Consider the following 18,219-nt stretch of genomic DNA (forward strand, 5'->3'; position numbering starts at 1 on the left):
CCCTCAGTTATGAAACCAAGGTATTGAACCAGTAGGAGAACCAAGCTACACAATGTAAACAGACCCTGCACACAAATAACAACACCTCACAACCCGACGTGTTAATGGGGTTGTCAATCCCTTTAATGTAACTGCGCCAGAAATTGGTGCGTGGTGGTAAAAAGGTTGTAATAGATTGGATAAATAGATCGCAAATAAAATAAAGTGCAGCAATATATTTTTGTATTTTTGGTTTAATAGATCTGAAAATAAAAGCAAGGAAAAAGTAGATCACAAAGGCAAATATATGAGAAATAAAACCGGGGGGCGTAGGTTTCACTAGTGGCTTCTCTCAAGAAAAATAGCAAACGGTAGATGAACAAATTACTGTTGGGCAATTGATAGAACTTCAAATAATTATGACGATATCCAGGCAATGATCATTACATAGGCATTACGTCCAAGATTAATAGACCGACTCCTGCCTGCATTTACTATTATTACTCCACACATCGACCGCTATCCAACATGCATCTAGTGTATTAAGTTCATGGAAAAACGAAGTAATGCAATAAGAATGATGACATGATGTAGAAAAGATCTGTTTATCTATATGGCGATAGATATAGATCTCGTCTTTTTATCCTTAGTAACAATGATACATACGCGTCGGTTCCCTTTCTGTCACTAGGATCAAGCATCGTAAGATCGAACCCACTACCGGGCACCTCTTCCCATTGCAAGATAAATAGATCAAGTTGGCCAGACAAAACCCAAATATCAAAGAACAAACACGAGGCTATAAGAGATCATGCATAAAATAGATCAAAGAAACTCAAATACTTTCATGGATATAAAAACATAGATCTGATCATAAACTCGAAGTTCATCGATCCCAACAAACACACCGCAAAAAGAGTTACATCATATGGATCTCCAAGAGACCATTGTGTTGAGAATAAAGAGAGAGAAATGAAGCCATTTAGCTACTAATTACAAACCCGAAGGTCTACAAAGAAGTACTCACGCATCATCGGAGAGGCACCAATGAAAGTGGTGAACCCATCCATGATGGTGTCTAGATTAGATCTGGTGATTCTGGACTTTGCTGCGGCTGGATGAATTTTTCGTCGACTCCCCTACGGTTTTGGGAATATTTGGATATTTATAGAGCAAAGATGCGGTCCGGGGCACCCGAGGTGGGCACAACCCACCAGCCCTGGCGCGCCCTGGTGGGTTGTGCCCCCTCGGGGCACCCCCAGGTGCAACCAGGGCCCATCTGCATCCTTTTGTCCCATAAAAAATCATCAAAGTTTCGTGCCATTTGAACTCTGTTTGATATTGATTTCCTGCGATATAAAAAACATAGAAAAACAGGAACTGGCACTAGGCACTATGTCAATAGGTTAGTGCTAAAAATTATATAAAATGACTATAAAACATCCAAGATTGATAATAAAACAGCATGAAACAATAAAAAAATATAGATACATTGGAGACGTATCAGCCAACTTCTTGGAAATGACTTGATCACAGAAGCTGAAGAAATGTGCAAAGTTATCCATGAAAATTTCAGAGCCACGCAATCACGCCAAAAGAGTTACTACGATAACAAGCACCGTGACTTGGCTTTTGGGATTGGAGACCATGTCTATCTCCGAGTCTCTCCAATGAAAGACACTCAACACTTTGGTATCAAGGGGAAGCTTGCCCCAAGATATGTGGGTCCTTTCAAGATCATTGGCAAAAGAGACGACCTTGCTTATCAACTTGATTTCCCTTCCAACTTCTCAAATGTGCACAATGTATTTCACGTGTCACAACTCCTCAAGTGCTTCAAGATGCCTGAGCGCACTAGCAACTTCAAAGAAATTGACCTCCAAGAGGACTTGTCTTATCATGAGTATCCCGTTGCCATTCTTGAATAAACCGAGCGCAAAACTCGCGACAAGTCGATCAAGTTCCTCAAAGTTAAGTGGTCTCACCATTCTGACCGAGAAGCTACATGGAAGCACAAGGATCACATTCGTTCCGAATATCCGAAGTTTTTTCAGTCCTAAATCTCAGGACAAGATCCTCTTGTAGTGGAGGAGAGTTGCAACACCCCAGATGTAAAACTTCCATATTTGGCAATGTATCCAACCTTGTCGTCATCAATCCCAAGTGGTTTCCTCCTTGCCGGTTTCATTTTGGGTTTTGCTTTGTTTCATATTGCATTTCCTTCCTTTTCTTGTCATATTGTATTTGCTCATCTCTACTCCTAATAGGGGAGTCCGTACGTGGTTTCGTTCGTTCGTACCCCTCGACCCCCGTTCCACCGATCCCGTCGATCCCCCACCCACCTATTTTCTCTATACCTCCACCAGTTTTCATTAGAATAGATAAGTCGCCAACCCCACCGGTTTTATTGAAAGAAGGAAGTCGCTAGGCAATCCAATTTTCTGAACGCTATCTGCCACGTCCCATAGCCAAAAAAGGGAACCCTCCCTGTCTTGGTTTTCTTTTCCTTAAGCACATAACATTTATTCCATATATATCACCAATCAGACTGCAATCTTTCTGTATATATAACTGATACCTCCATCTCCTCTCTGTTCAAATCGCCATGTTTGTCCGCGGTTCCCGTCTCGGTGAGGATCCCGGGAAGCGAGCCAAATTTTGCCATCGGAGCAGGAGGCACAGGTGCTCGCATGGCTGCAAGTCCTCATTGGATCAACCGTGATTACAATTCTTGGCTATGAGCCATAATTTACCATCGAAGGTGGAGCTACAGGTCAGCACCATTGCCCTGTCCATACGAGTACAAGATCAATGATTATGTACAAATGAAAGAATATCGACTGCAATTCTATTCATAAAGGAACCAATGAAGCATGACGATTATGTTTAAAAAAGGAACGTGAGGTGTTGTCCATGGTGGAGGTGGCCTAACATGAGGCTGGATTATCCTATTTGTAATTAGCTAATCCTCCATACCAAGCAATCTTCCTAAGAAGATAAACACTTGCCCAAAATATTTTAGTCAGACTCCATGAGCGGAACAACTTGTTCTGCCTTATATATGTGTGCAACACGTCAGATGCAAATAATTCGATCAACTAAAGCAATCAATTTATGTACTGGATCATATGCCAACACACTACAAACATCCCTGGTAAATACTTGAGCCATCGCCTCCACAAACCCATGTGAGCTACAACCTCCGCAAATAGAGCGGTCTGCTATTGATTGAAGAGGAAGAGTAGCTATACCTGGTACGGCTCTACGAACTGTTCGAGTTGTCATCGGCGTCGACCTCATCTAGAGCCTCCACGGCCACATGTCTGTGAAGCTTGTGTACACCATCCTGCTCATGTCGCTGGCATGGAAGGCTTGACAAAGGGGTGGATGTTGATTTGGGGAGAGGACGACTCGACCACGAGGCGATAGAGGCACGGGAAGGACCAGTCGCCGCTGGCGGAGTCATAGCCCACATGGCCTGCGGCCACAACGCTGTAGAGGACAAGGCGATCATCGCCAAGCACGGCCGCGAGATTAAATAAATTTTCCTTATCCTGTATAAATAAATTAAAATGTTTCAGTAGATTTCAGATGACTATTTATTTATATATGAACATTATTGTTGGTTGTTTGCTCCGAGAGAAAGGCAAAACCCCTCAACTTTTTTTTCAAATGCACGGCAAAACCATTGTCCATTCTTTTAGCAGAAGCAAAACACAATAACAAGGCTATGTATGAGAGACAGGAAAGTGACTTTACTATATCAAGTTCCAGCAGCATGACAACCAACACAATCGTTCTACAAAGTAATATAGCATCTAACCAGCACCAGGATTTTAGATTGAATTGTATAAATCTGTATAAACCCAGTTTTGCACACGTGATGATTGAGAATGTGTATAATTATTTAAAATTGGAAACAGAACAGGTAACCTGATCCATTCTAAACACTAAATAAGTTGCACTTCCTGCTTGCAGAGTGTAAAATGGTGCATTTGAATGTCTGTTTGTTGGAACTACACAGTTATGCCATATCATTGTTTCATAAAGTTATCCTAATAGGTGAAAGCATCAACGAGATTTTGTTGATCTATCACGAATTGGTTTAGAACATTATATGTTTTTGAGATATAATGCTTGTTTTTTTGAATATTTACTATGAGGCAAAGCCCCACAGCCCTTTATTAAAAAGAAATAACTGTACAAAAGTACATAAAGAATATATACAAGAGCTAAGAAACTAGTCTAGAAAACTAAAGAACCGGAGTACATCAACCTACCTGTACTAATTAGACTAAAGAGTTTATCCAAGCTATAAGCTTGATGCTACTATCCTCATTAAGCCTATGAGATAGAAGTGTGAGATCATGTACAAAGTTAGACCTCCAAGCAGCAAAAGTAGCTCTCTCCCCTCTAAAAGTTCTTCCATTCCTGAGGATCCAAATGTTCCAGGCAGCTGTCAGCATTACTTCAAAGAAGAAAGTATGCCTGAAACTTGATCTAGCATGTTGGATACATTGCAAAATGTCCGGCCCTCTTGACCAATCAATAGAAAGATAGTTCCAAACCCTCTGACTGAAATTGCAGTTGAAGAACAAATGCAGCCTATCCTCATATGATAATTCCTGACAGATAACACAAAGATTATCATCCAAAGGGGATCTCCAGTGCCTGCGGATCAGGAGGTCCTTGGTGTTAAGCCTGTCAAATAAAAGTAACCAGCCAAAGACTTTGATCTTCAATGTGCATCTGCTTTTCCACAACCATTTACATGGTTGAATTGTAGGCAAATGTGAGTGCATTAAGGTGTAGAAACTCTTGGTTGAGAATGCACCAGATTTGCCTGGCCAGACCCAGACATCCGGTATGTTAATGTTCCTGTCCAAAGCCATTATCCAATCCTCTAGCACATGCAACTCCTGAGCAGCCTCATGAGACAATGGCAAGAAAAACATTGAAAAAATATCCTGTGATATGAGGAATTCATGCACTGGAACCTTGTCATTGTTAACAAAGGAAAATAACCTTGGCAGTCTCCAACATAAAGGTCTAGAAGATCCACCAATATGCCAAGCATCTGTCCAGAATAGAGCAGAGTCACCCATGTTTATGTGCACTGAGGCAATAGGTGTGTACGCATCATGGAGCTTGAGGATATCTCTCCACCAAAAGGACCCCACTGGGCTGTAGCATGTGGGACACCATCAGCATAATGCTTGTGGTAATACATCAAAGAAATATTTAGAATTGCCGATGATGGTAATCCAGAACACTAATTTAGTACACAAATATGCCCGACCATCACATCAAGGAAAGGTTCCATAGACAACTCCAAGGATTTCCCAAACTATAAAAATATTGTGCAATGCAACTCAGAATCAAAACAAACCCTTCGATTCAGACTTGTTGCTCCCATCCCCTTTCGGGACCTCCTTCTTCTCCTTCAGGAAATCTGAAACATTGAGGGCCAAATGTCAACACAGCCACCAACTAAAGCGGTACAAAGGAAACCCAAAACCAGGAAGAAAGCTCACTCTTTTTCAACTGGTAGGACAACCGCCAGGACTGTGAGTTGGCGAGCAGGGATCTGCAGTCTCGGACCTTGCCGGTCCCATTGGACGACGAAGCCCGGCTCCCTAGAGCAGTTGTCAGGTAGAGACGCACGAGACACATCCCGGCGACCTCACAGTTGGGCAGCAACAATGGTGGCGGACATGCCATGGCCCCCGAGCAAATAATCCTAGGGGACTGAATATTGCACACAGTGAGGTGATGCACCTGCCAATGAACGGAATTGACGGGGAAGAGCAGGAGGCGGGGTCGGAGAGGGAGACTAATCTATACCGGGACGAGCAAGCGAGCACATGGGAGATGGTGGAGAGACTCATTGCCACGACGGCAACGGCGACGGCGTCATGAGGAGAGGGACGGGGCGGCGTCCCCAGCGAGCATACCAAGCTCGAGCGCCTCCTCGATCACTTCGGCGACCAGATTTGAGGAAGGAGCAGGGAAGAGCATGGGCTTGCGTGGTCTGCGCCTCTGCGTCTTCCTCTGATGGATGCTTCCATGACCAGATTCAACCATGAAGGGGATCAAGAGCAGGGGCGGCCATGGTAGAATGGGGAACAACGGGTAGATGTGAGGGGCGGTGGGAAGTGACCAGAATGTGTGGGGGCGGCGGGGATGATGACTGTGACGTTCATTTTCCAATATACACGTATTAGACAGTTACCAAAGAGATAGTGAGTGGGTGCAACATTATTCAATTCAAAAACAAAATCTAAAAAAGTTCATTCTTTTCTTCTTCTTTTAAAAAAAGTTCATTCTTTTCTACGGCGTCCGATTCAGCAACGTGAGTGTGATCTTTTTTATCGTCGGGACTTGTTATGGTAATACTATATCATTTGATGATTTTAATTTTTTTCTATAACTATATATAAAACAATATAATTTTTTGTCGAATATACTCACTTCGATTCAAATTAATTGACTCTCATTAAGTACAACTTTAGCGTCAATTAATTTGGATCGGAGGGAGTATTTAAATTTCGTAATATGCCGGTCATATTATGGCCACCAGGGATGCGGGGGAGAGGAGGAGGGCGACACGCGTAGGGGTGTGGATGATGTTTAGAGCGAGAAGAGTGTGGACTGGCTGTATAGTGATAATAGGTTAGGTGTAAACCTTTTTAAAAAGTTAGGTGAAAAACGAAAAATAGATTTTATGTTTTACAAATAAAAACGGTTGTGTTAGTTTCACTTTTATCTTTATTATATACTAGTGGCCAGGAAGAAGCACTAGGTCTCGATCTAGAAGGATAGGGAGGGAGAGAAGGTGAGGGCTAGTGGTGCAGCAAGCCAGATGATGAGATGGGTGAAGAGATGACCTTGAGGAGGGGAGCGAGCTCTGTCCATGGCATGGGTGGGAGCAGAGGGAGGTCCATCCATGGTGTGGCGACAGGGGCGTGGTGTGACGCCCCGAGACCGATGTGCCAGGTGTCCTCCAGTTATTCGCTGTTGTTGTCTTGTCATTGCTTGCGTGTCATGCATTGCATATCATGTCATCATGTGCATTTCATTTGCATACATGTTCGTCTCATGCATCCGAGCATTTTCCCCGTTGTCCATTTTGCAATCCGGCACTCCTATGTCACCCGGTGTATATTTCCGGATTGGACCAAGACTTGTCATGCGGCCTTGGTTTACTACCGGTAGACCGCCTGTCAAGTTTCGTGCCATTTGGACTTCGTTTGATACTCCAACAGTTAACCGAGGGACCGAAAAGGCCTCGTGAGTGTTGCAGCCCAACACCCTTTCAAAGTGGCCCAAAACCCACCTGAGACCTCTCCATCATCTCGGTCGTTTGATCACGATCGCGTGGCCGCAAACCGCACCTCATTTGGAGCTTCCTAGCTCCCTCTACCTCTATAAATGGATCCCTTCATTTTCGTTTTTGGATCTTTTCCCCGAAACCCTAACCTCCTCCTCCTCCGCGCGCCGCCGGACAATTCCTCCCGCGCCGGCCGGACATGTCCGCTGCGCCCTCCACCTCACTCCGGCCAATGAGGTCCTGCCATGTCACCCGTCGCCGCCTCCCGCGCCAATCGCGCCGCGCCACCTCATCTGTGCCTCCCACCACCCGCCGAAGCCCGCCGGGGCCCGGGCAAGGCCCTCCCGGTCCATCTCGCCGCCGCCGCACTTCGCGGGCACCCCGCCCGAACCCCGTCGGCCGCCTTCGCCCGTGGTCGCCAGGCCAGCTCCGCCGCCGTACGCCGGCGCCGCCACTCCGCGTCTCTGCCGCCAACCGCCGCAGCTCCGCCGCCCTCGTCTTCCGCCGGAGTACCGCAGCACCGCCGCCCTTCCGGTGAGCCCACGCCGCCCCGCGCCTAGCTCGCCGGTGTCGACCTCCTCCGCCGCCTTGCCTTCACGCCGCCGTCCGGCCACCTCCGACCTCCCGCGCCGCCTCCCCTTCGTCGCCGGAGCTCGAGGAGTTCGCCGGAGCTCGTCCCGGCACCGGATCCGAGGAAGATGGATCAGATCCACCACTTCCCCATCCAAACACGTCCCGTCTCAGATCTGCACCGCTCCGTCCCGGATTTCCCCGTCCCGTTGACTTTCTCGGAGAGGTCTATTTCTTCCAAGTCCCCAGATCCCAGTATTTTTTATGCTTTCTCATCGCATCATAACTCATCATCCGTGGCTCCATTTTGAGCGTGTAGCATATCAAAATGTTCGTCTCAACGAGTACATCATTTCTTCTCATTGCATCATTTTCATTTGAGCTCATCTTGATGCCCGAAATGCTGTTGTAAGAGGGCTATGTGATAAACTTGGCAGATCTGTTTCATCAAATAGATATTTGTCATTTTTGCCATGATTATTGTGTGCATGCTATGCTCCTGAGCTTTACATGTGTTTTGTTATATGCCATGCCATCTTTACACAGATGCTTACCTTGTATTTTTGTGATCTGTGTGGTGACTAGCACAAGCTTGCAAAGTAGTGTAATCGGTAATGCTGATTTCAGGGACTTAGAATTTCTCTAAGTCCTTATCCTGATTTTGTTGTTACGCCATATGTTCATGTTGTTTCCTAGTGATCCGTGCCTCTTTTGAGGATGATCAGTAAGGATGTTTTGTTAATATTCTGGTGCTCTATCCATCCATGTCTTTTTTTGCATTTATGGAGCACCCTAGCTTGAGTCAATTGAGCTCTACTTTTGCTATAAAGTGAATCCTGGCAGATCATTGACATGTTTAGCGATTTTGCCGGGCTTGTTGCTATTGATCCATGCATGCTATGTTGTTGTTCTTGCCATGTATAGCTTCTATGCCATGTCTTCTTACTGGGTGTATGCTTAGTTTGTCATGCCATGCTCTGTAGTGAGTGCATCGAGCTCGTAAACATGCCTACTCGTTATCTGTTTTGCATGCTCCAGTTTTTCACCAAGTCTGAGATCTGTTTATGTTTTTGCCATGTCCACATGCTTGCAATTGTATTTCCTAATCCCTTTTGGCTCAAGGTCACTAAGGGACTTTTGTTAAGTGCTTTGAGTAGCTTCATGCCATGCCTTACTTTGCCATGTTAAGTTCCTGTAGCATATAGTTTTCATGCTCCAAAGTGTGCTTCCTGATAATAAATTCCAGACTTGTGTTAATTTCACCAAGTCTGAAACCTGTTATCATTTGCACTTTTTCCATGCTTGTTTGAACCTGTTAATGAGTGATTTAGCCGTAGCTCAGTGTTCATCTTTTGTCAAGCATCTCGAGTGGATCCCTTACACGTATCTTTTTGCCATGTTTGAGTGCTCTAGCATAATTATCTTGATGCATTTAGATGGTTACTTGCTATTTATCGCAGACCGGTGCCATATTTGTTTTGCTTGCCATTTCCAAACCGTGCATCCGATTCCCGTGATCTTTATATCGACTTCAACCGAAATCACCTCACCTTTCCAGTGGCACTCTTGGATTTCCAAGTTGAGGCTAGGTTCAATCATTCCTTTGCAAATCATGCATATGCACCGCATACCGCATCCCACATATCATACCATGTTCGTGTGTTGGTTGTTTACTATGTTGTGTGCTTCTTTCCGGTGTTGCTTCTTCGGGTTGGTTTCGATAATGTCGTGATTGTGAGGACCCGTTCGACTATGTCTGTTTGTCTTCTTCATGGACTCGTTCTTCTTCCTTGCGGGATTTTAGGCAAGATGACCATACCCTCAAAATCACTTCTATCTTTGGTTGCTAGTTGCTCGCTCTATTGCTATGCATATGCTACGATACCTACCAATTGCTTATCATGCCTCCCATATTGTTAAACCAAGCCTCTAACCCACCTTGTCCTAACAAACCGTTGTCTGGCTATGTTACCGCTTTGCTCAGCCCCTCTTATAGCGTTGTTAGTTGCAAGTGAAGATTGGAGCTTGTTCCATGTTTGGAACATGGATATTTTGTTGGGATATCACAATATCTCTTATTTAATTAATGCATCTATATACTTGGTAAAGGGTGGAAGGCTCGGCCTTATGCCTGGTGTTTTGTTCCACTCTTGCCGCCCTAGTTTCCGTCATATCGGTGCTATGTTCCCGGATTTTGCGTTCCTTACGCGGTTGGGTTATAATGGGAACCCCTTGACAGTTCACCTTGAATAAAACTCCTCCAGCAAGGCCCAACATTGGTTTACCATTTGCCACCTAGCCTTTTCTTTCCCTTGGGTAGGCCTGCCCAAGGGTCATCTTTATTTAAAACCCCGGGCCAGTGCTCCTCTGAGTGTTGGTCCAACCTGTCAGCTGCCGGTGGCCACCAGGGGCAACTCTAGGCTGGCCTACCGGAACCTTGGACAATCCGGTGTGCCCTGAGAAAGAGATATGTGCAGCTCCTATCGGGATTTGTCGGCACATTCGGGTGGCTTTGCTGGTCTTGTTTTACCATTGTCGAAACGTCTTGTAACCGGGATTCCGAGTCTGATCGGGTCTTCCCGCTAGAAGGAATATCCTTCGTTGACCGTGAGAGCTTGTGATGGGCTAAGTTGGGACACCACTGCAGGGATTTGAACTTTTGAAAGCCGTGCCTGCGGTTATGGGCAGATGGGAATTTGTTATTGTCCGGTTGTAGAAAACCGGAAGTTGACCTTAATTAAAATACATCAACCGTGATAGAGGCAAAGGTGTCCCGATGTTTCGATGAGATGGTGGCTATCGTTTCTATGGGAGTCGACCTTGACGATCCGACTACAAACGTGCGAGACATCGCGCCTTAGCAATCGCTAAACCAACTTCCGAGGGGTTATTAACCACGCCGGAGCACGATCAACCTGACCACGAGGGTCTGTTTCCTGCAAGCAAACGAAGAACAAGCAAGAAACTGAGATTGCAATCTGGATATTGCGAATATAGGATGAAAGCTTTATTGATCAAGGTGGGGTTCTGTGACGTCTTGGTCTGGTCGTTGGACACAAACGAAGTACGAGAAGTTGCAGCTATGGCGAACTTTTAATCTAAACAAAACCCAAAGTCTAAACGACGCCCTAAGGGCTGTATATATGGAGGAAGAGGGGGGAAATTCCGTGGCCCTTGAGGGTGGGGTCCAAAACCAACCCTAACTCTTGTTTCCCCACACATACGGACTCTAAAAATAGCCTATACTTAAGTATTTCAAAATTACATGGGCCAGGCCCAATAATAAGGTGACGCAGCACCTAGAATAGCCTATGGACGAATATTATGAAGTGGCATCTTGTATATTTCGTCCAGGGCTTCATGCACTCCTTATGGTGGCTTCAAAGTCCTGAAATCATCACTTGTAACTCCGTTCTTGATCCCCTTGCGCATGCCATCAACTCCATGCGTGTTCTTGCTCCAATGTTCATCCTTCTCCAAGCTAGGCCCTTCATTTGTAAGCAAAACAAATGTATCCAATTTAGGCAGCATCATATTCTCATGAACATTAGAATCATTACCAAGAAACGAAAGTACCTGGTAATTTAATTGGCGTGCGCGAGATCTAGTAATTGGTCCAGTATATGTAACAGTAGGGGATGTGGATGTAACAATGGTATGGATGTCCTCATCATCCTCCCCTTATTGAAATGAAGTCGTCCTCGACGGAAGGTCATCTTCCTCACCCAAATAAGGCTTCAAATCTACAATGTTAAAAGTGGGACTAACCCCAAAATCTGCAGGTAGCTCAAGTTTATATGCATTATCATTTATTTTCTCTAACACCTTAAAAGGACCATTAGCACGTGGCATTAGCTTTGATTTGCGCAAATTAGGAAATCTATCTTTACGCAAATGTAACCAAACAAGATCTCCAGCTGCAAACACAACATGTTTTCTACCCTTATCTCCAGCAAGTTTATATTTAGCGTTCATACGCTCAATGTTTTCCTTAGTTAACTCATGCATTTTTAAAATCAATTCATTACATTCTTTAGCATCAAAATTAACCTTCTCCGAAGATGGAAGAGGCAACAAATCAATAGGTGCACGAGGTAGGAAACCATACACAATTTCAAAAGGGCACATCTTAGTAGTAGAATGCAATGAACGATTATAAGCAAATTCAATATGAGGCAAGCATTCTTCCCACATTTTCTTATTATTCTTCAAAACAGCCCTAAGCAGAGTAGACAATGTTCTATTGACTACTTCAGTTTGTCCATCAGTTTGGGGGTGACAAGTAGTACTAAAAAGCAGTTTAGTCCCCAACTTAGCCCATAAACATCTCCAAAAGTGGCTAAGAAATTTAGTATCACAATCTGAAACAATAGTATTTGGCACACCATGCAAGCGAATAATTTCACGAAAGAACAAATCAGCAACATTAACAACATCATCGCTTTTATGACATGGTATAAAGTGTGCCATTTTCGAGAATCTATCCACGACAACAAATATGCTATCCCTCCCCTTCTTTGTTCGGGGTAAACCTAAAACAAAGTCCATAGATATATCCTCCCAAGGAACACTAGGTACAGGCAAAGGCATATATAAACCATGAGGATTGAGTCGTGACTTAGCTTTTTGACATGTAGTGCAGCGAGCAACAAAACGTTCAACATCCCGTCTCATCTTTGGCCAAAAGAAATGAGTAGCAAGTACGTCCTCCATCTTCTTCACGCCAAAGTGTCCCATTAGTCCTCCTCCATGCGCCTCCTGCAACAACAAAAGACGAACGGAGCTAGCTGGAATGCATAGCTTGTTAGAACGAAACACAAATCCATTATTAACAACGAACTTGTTCCATGTTCTACCTTCTTTACAATTCTGCAATACATCTTGAAATTCAGCATCATGCACATATTGATCTTTGATGGTCTCCAAACCAAATATTTTAAAGTCAAGTTGTGAAAGCACAGTATAACGACGAGACAATGCATCAGCAATAACATTTTCTTTACCCTTCTTGTGTTTAATGACATAAGGGAAAGTCTCAATGAATTCAACCCATTTAGCATGTCTACGGTTCATTTTTGCTTGACTTTTAATGTGTTTCAAAAATTCATGATCAGAATGTATAACAAATTCTTTGGGCCAAAAATAATGTTGCCATGTTTCTAAAGTCCGAACAAGAGCATATAATTCTTTATCATAAGTAGAATAGTTCAGACTAGGCCCACTCAATTTTTCAGAAAAGTATGCAACAGGTTTGCCATCTTGTAACAACACACCTCCTAATCCAATTCCACTAGCATCACATTCAAGCTCAAAAGTCTTATTAAAATCAGGAAGTTGGAGTAAAGGAGCATGTGTCAACTTATCTTTCAATACCGTGAAGGCTTCTTCCTGTGCGGTACCCCAAACAAAAGGCACATCCTTCTTTGTAAGCTCGTTGAGAGGTGCAGCAATGGTGCTGAAATCTCTCACAAAACGCCTATAGAAACCAGCGAGGCCAAGGAAAATCCTCACTTGTGTGACTGTTTTGGGCTGCGGCCAACTCTCAATAGCTTCAATCTTGGCTTTATCAACTTCAATTCCCTGTGGAGTAACAACATAGCCAAGAAAAGATACTCGGTCTGTGCAAAAGGTGCACTTCCCAACGTTACCAAACAAACGTGCATCACGTAGAGCGATAAAAACATCACGTAAATGTTCCAAATGTTCTTCCAAAGATTTGCTATAAATCAGTATATCATCAAAATAGACTACCACAAATCGTCCAATGAAAGCATGTAAAACTTCGTTCGTTAGTCTCATAAAAGTACTATGCGCATTAGTTAACCCAAAAGGCATGACTAACCACTCATATAAACCAAACATAGTTTTAAATGCTGTTTTCCATTCATCTCCCAATTTCATACGAATTTGATGGTATCCACTATGCAAATCAACTTTGGAGAATATTGTAGAGCCACTCAATTCATCAAGCATAGCATCAAGCCTAGGAATAGGATGATGATAACGAATAGTAATATTATTAATGCCTCTACAATCAACACACATACGCGACATACCATCCTTTTTAGGCACTAGTATAATAGGAACAGCACAAGGACTAAGAGATTCGCGTATATAACCTTTGTCGAGCAGCTCCTGTACTTGATGCATAATCTCCTTCGTCTCCTCTGGATTGGTACGGTATGGTGCACGGTTGGGTAGCGAAGCACCGGGAATTAAGTCAATTTGATGCTCAATCCCTCGAATAGGTGGTAATCCCGGTGGCACGTCTTGTGGAAAGACGTCAGCGAACTCCTGCAAAATGTTAGTGACAGCAGGGGGCAAAGAGGAAGGCACGTCCTCGAATGAAAATAATGCCTCTTTGCACACAAAAGCATAGCAAACAGATCTGCTAAAATCTAGCTCATCAATATTAGATTTGGTGGCAAGTAAACATGCACTTTTCAATTTAATTTCAGAAACAACAGTAGATGGTTTATTATTAGGCTTCATTTGGTGCTCAAATTCTTTTGCCACAATCTGATTTTCACTCTTATTTGTCTCCTGTTTTGCTTTATTAGCTCTATTAATATCATCTTTCAAAATGGAATCAGGAGTCATAGGAAGCAAAGTAATATTTTTATCGTTATGAACAAGAGTATACTGATTGTTTCTACCATGGTGTACAGAATTTTTATCAAATTGCCATGGTCTACCAAGTAATAAGGAACATGCTTGCATAGGTACCACATCACAATCAACATAATCAGCATATGTAGAGATACTAAAATGCACACGAACAGTACGTGTTACCTTAACCTTGCCGCTGTTGTTGAACCATTGGATGTAGTAAAGATGTGGATGTGGTCTTGTGGTGAGAGATAGCTTCTCCACCATCTCCATGCTAGCCAAGTTGTTGCAACTCCCTCCATCTATGATCACGCGAACAAATCGTTCCTTCACAACTCCCTTGGTATGGAACAAATTATGCCTCTGATTTTGCTCAGCTTGTGTAACCTGCACACTCAAAACACGTTGAGCAACTAAACATTCATACCTGTCAGCATCTTCAGGAGCCATGTATTGCGTCTCATGATCAGAATCGTCTCCACCGTGTTCGTTGCGTGTAATAAGAGCCAAAGTCTCCTCATCATAGTCACTAGCGGACTCATACCCACCATCCTCAGTAACAATCATCACACGCTTAGATGGGCATTCTCTCGCATAATGACCTCCACCCTTGCAACATCGACAAATAATATCATGTGTTTGCCCTGTTGATGCCATGGATGAAGAAGTGCTCTTTGCAGGCCCAGAAGGTGTGCTCTTGGTAGATAGTGGTGATTGTGCCTGCTTTATTGTATCACGGTTGGAGGTGGCAGCTGACGGAGGTGCCGGTGTAGCAGAACGTGTGGAAGTAGATGATGCACGTGGTGTCCAGGATGAAGGTCGACCTGCAGAAAAGTTAGTACGCGCCAATGCCTGTCGATCCTGCACTTCACGTTCAGCTTTACAAGCAAGATGGAATAAACGAGTGATATTAGTATACTCCTTATACTCTAGAATGGTCTGAATCTCTCTATTTAATCCACCCATAAAACGTGCAAGCATAGCTTCATTCTCCTCAACAATACCACATCTAATCATGCCAGTTTGCAATTCTTGATAATATTCTTCTACAGAATTTTTTCCTTGTCTTAATCGCTGCAATTTTTGAAGTAATTCACGTTGATAATATGGTGGAACCCAACGAGTACGCATAGCAGTTTTCAAAGCAGCCCAAGTAGCTGGAATAGGATATAATCTACAATGCTCAGACCACCAAACACATGCAAAACTAGTGAATGCACAAACAGCAGCAGGAACACGTCTCTCCTCACGATATTGTAAACATGTAAATCGTTGTTCAGTTTCTAACTCCCAAGTAAGATATATATCAGGAACATATCTACCTTCAAATGGTGGAATATTCAATTTTAGTTTAGGGAGATGGTCATGATCTCATACCTGAGGGTGAGCCCTACCATTGCCATTATTTGCATGTGGACGACCTGGTGGTTGCTATGCTGGTGGTGGCACGTAGTTCTGATTTTGATCAACCTCATCCTCGTAATCTCCCACATAATCATCCTCCTCCACATCAGCAGTAGGAGCCACAGAAGTATCAACAGCAGCACCAGCAGTTTGGCCTGGCTGAAGAGGGACACGGCTCGCTCGGCGGAGGGCTGTTTCCCGACGTGGAGGTAGTCGGTGTTGTTGCTGTTGTTGCAGAGGTGCGGCAGGAGCAGCCAGTGGTGGTGGTGGAAAACGCGAAAGCAATTCAGCAAACTTGTTATCGAGCTTTGTTTCAAACGTCTTCTCCATGCCATCTATCTTCTCCATGGCCTCTTCAAATCTGTTTAGCACATCTTGCACCTGTCCACTCATCATTTGCTGAAACTTATCATGAAGCTCCTTGTTCGTCAAGTTCTCCCAGTCAGTCTCGTCGGCTTGTGATCCTGGCATGGTTAGCAGCAATATAAACACACAAGAATATGATCCTACAGACTACTAACAAGTAGTGGTGGTGGCGGGTGTCACAAATCCGTCAAGCAAATCTCAAATTCTTACCAGTTCTTACCCAGCAGCAGGCGGTGATCAGCAACCATTGTAGTCAAAACTCTCAAAAGCTTGGATAGAGAGATTGCCAGGGAGAGTCAAACGCACGACGTAGATGTATGTGGAGCTGGGAAGGCTTATAGTATGGTAACAAAAATGGTCAGCAATAATCAATTCAGAGATGCAAAGTTGAATAAACGCTCAACGACGGTACTGTGCTGGTCATAGGCTAGACCGTGCTAGAGACGCGAGCCTAGAACACTAACAAAATCACGGCGCTGCACGTAAACAAGGGAAAAGCACACTCTAGAAAAAAATTCGCTCTTTTTTTTGCGCTCCTTTTTTTCCGCTCCTCTTTTTTTCTGCGAAAAATCACTATAATGGAGAGTGTCTCAAAACTCTTCCCTCGTCAAACTGATAAATTTTTTTCCGACTTTTTTTCGGGAAATCAGGGCAGCGACGACGAAAAAGTGCGACAAAAAATCACTATGATGGCACGTGGCTCAAAAGACTCAGAAAAGCCTAAAAATAGGATAGGGAAAAAATATTTTTGGTCGCCGAAATTTTGGCCTAAAAACTGCCCGGGGGTCTCCAGACTCTTTTTTTTCGAGACCTACGCAGGCATGGAAACATGAATTGGAATTTAGATTGATCTCAAAAAAAACCTAATATGAGAAGAACTCGGATTGGTGGTGGATATATGGTTGTGGTATATGGCAGCGGTGGTGGTATATGGTAGCAGTGGTGGTATATGGATACAGATTGGTGGTGGTATATGGATACGGATTGGTGGTGGTATATGGATATGGATTCAGAGCGGTGGCGGATAAGCAATGGTGGTAGATGGCAAGGCAATGATGATGGTGCGGCGGCGGCGTGACAACCTATGACCAGAACTCGAAACTCTAAAAGACTAGACTCTAAGACCAGCAACTTGACACGATGATGCAACCGCAAATTCAACAAAGAAAAAACCCTAAAAATATTATGCAAAGGCTCAGATTGGTTCGGATATGATGAACTAACCCTAATTTTTTTTGTGGCTTTTTTCGTGGACTGTAGGTATGAAGAACAGACTCGATCTAATCTACGAAAAACTGTAAAATCTCACCGAGCAACCTGAAAATCTGATACCACTTGATAGAGGCAAAGGTGTCCCGATGTTTCGATGAGATGGTGGCTATCGTTTCTGTGGGAGTCGACCTTGACGATCCGACTACGAACGTGCGAGACGTCACGCCTTAGCAATCGCTAAACCAACTTCCGAGGGGTTATTGACCACGCCGGAGCATGATCAACCTGACCACGAGGGTCTGTTTCCTGCAAGCAAATGAAGAACAAGCAAGAAACTGAGATCGCAATCTGGATATTGCGAATATAGGATGAAAGCTTTATTGATCAAGGTGGGGTTCTGTGACGTCTTGGTCTGGTCGTTGGACACAAACGAAGTACGAGAAGTTGCAGCTATGGCAAACTTTTAATCTAAACAATACCCAAAGTCTAAACGACGCCCTAAGGGCTGTATATATGGAGGAAGAGGGGGGGAAATTTCATGGCCCTTGAGGGTGGGGTCCGAAACTAACCCTAACTCTTGTTTCCCCACGCATACGGACTCTAAAAATAGCCTATACTTAAGTATTTCGAAATTACATGGGCCTGGCCCAATAATAAGGTGACGCAGCACCTAGAATAGCCTATGGACGAATATTATGAAGAGGCATCTTGTATATTTCGTTCAAGGCTTCATGCACTCCTTATGGTGG

The 18,219-nt window shown here is 43.9% G+C and overlaps 1 long non-coding RNA gene across 1 annotated transcript; it reads right to left on the reverse strand.

Moving 5' to 3' along the window:
* Positions 1-2,480: 2,480 nt before the first annotated feature.
* LOC125548343 lies at positions 2,481-6,167 on the reverse strand. Its single transcript, XR_007301015.1, has 5 exons — positions 5,824-6,167; positions 5,514-5,727; positions 4,260-5,431; positions 3,231-3,533; positions 2,481-2,767 (listed from the first exon to the last, which is right to left on the reverse strand). It is a non-coding gene; the product is annotated as an uncharacterized LOC125548343 (long non-coding RNA).
* Between the last annotated feature and the right edge of the window lie 12,052 nt (positions 6,168-18,219).

This window comes from Triticum urartu, chromosome 3 (genome assembly GCF_003073215.2).
Source record: "Triticum urartu cultivar G1812 chromosome 3, Tu2.1, whole genome shotgun sequence".
In the NCBI taxonomy this organism is placed as follows: domain Eukaryota; kingdom Viridiplantae; phylum Streptophyta; class Magnoliopsida; order Poales; family Poaceae; genus Triticum; species Triticum urartu.